The sequence below is a fragment of the Mandrillus leucophaeus genome, unplaced genomic scaffold, assembly GCF_000951045.1.
Source record: "Mandrillus leucophaeus isolate KB7577 unplaced genomic scaffold, Mleu.le_1.0 Scaffold248, whole genome shotgun sequence".
In the NCBI taxonomy this organism is placed as follows: Eukaryota; Metazoa; Chordata; class Mammalia; order Primates; family Cercopithecidae; genus Mandrillus; species Mandrillus leucophaeus.
Genome location: NW_012102565.1, coordinates 1,450,011 through 1,451,547, shown reverse-complemented (window position 1 = coordinate 1,451,547; position 1,537 = coordinate 1,450,011).

Below are 1,537 nucleotides of genomic sequence, written 5' to 3'. Positions count from 1 at the left end.
AAGCGCGGCAGCTCTTCGGCCGTTGTCAAGCGAGGAGGCGCGTCTCCCCATTGCACAGAGGGGGTAACTGAGGCGAACGCAGGCCTCAAGGTCGCGCCGCCAGTCAAGGTCGACTGGGGTCCCGCGCCCGGACCCTGCGCCTCCGCGAGCGGAAATGGGGATGACGCGTCCCCGAGACCGAGGAGCAGCCTTGCGTCCGCATTCCGTGCGGGCGACCACCGCGTCGCGTCCGACCAGGCAGTGTCAGGAAGGAGGTTGCCTTTGAGCATCGCTGTTTTCTCTAATGAGGTGGGACAGGAGCAGTCTCCGGTTTTGAGAGATTATGAAATACCTTCAAAATGCCCTACTTTCCTAAAATATCTTACACTCTGCTTGAGTCTTCTTCAGGAGGAAGCCATTAAAACAGGAGCCTGGCAAGGATCTTACCTGTGAAGATGGACTGTGCACGTTTTGCCCTCTTTCTTACTCTTTTCGAATCTCTGCTCCTGGTCCTTCCCCGCCCTCGCCCCGCCCAGCTCCCACCGTCCCCGCCTCGGGACTGAATTGTGCTTTGATTTCTGGGTGAAATATAAGCCACAATTTAAAAGCGAATTTCTTCAGGTAAAGACATTAATAATACTTTTATTAAAATACACTTGTAGGCCAGGCGTGGTGGCTCATGCCTGGTGCTTTAGGAGGCCAGGAAGCCAAGGCCGGGGAGGATCGCTTCAGCTTAGGAGTTTGACATCAGCCACCAGCCTGGGCATCTTAGACACCGTCTCTACAAAAAATAAAAAAATAAAAATTAGCTGGGCGTGGTGGCGCTCGCTACTCAGGAGGCTGGGCGGGGAGGATTGCTTGAGCCCGGAGGTCGAGGCTGTAGTGGGCAGTGATAGCATCACTGCATTCCAGCCAGAACGACAGAGTGTGACCCTGTCTCAAAAAATAAAATAGGCCGTGCGTGGTAGATCACGCCTGTAATCTCAGCACTTTGGGAGGCCGAGGTGGGAGGATCACCCGAGGTCAGGAGTTCGAGACCAGCCTGCACAACATGGTGAAACCCCATGTCTACTAAAAATACAAAATTAGCCGGGCATGATGGCGCGCACCTGTAGTCCCAGCTACCCCCTCGGGAGGCTGAGGCAGGAGAATCGCTGGAACCCAGGAGAAGGGAAGTTGCAGTGAGCAAAGATTGCGCCACTGCACTCCAGCCTGGGAGACAGAGACTCCGTCTCAAATAAACAAAAATATAAAGTAAAATGCACTTATGTGACTGGTGTTTTGTTCAGAAAACCTTACAAGGAAATTGATATATCCTGGGCTCTCACTTAAGTTGCAATATTAAGGATATTATTTAACGTTTCTTTTTGTTTTTTTGAGACAAGGTCTCACTCTCACCTAGGCTGGAAATGCAGTGGTGTGTTATTGGCTCACTGCAACCTCCCTTCTCTTGCTTGAGCGAGTGTCCCACTTTAGCCTCCTGAGTAGCTGGGACTACGGGCATGTACCCACACCCAGCTCATTTTGTTTGTGTGTGTATTGTAAAGATGGGGTTTCG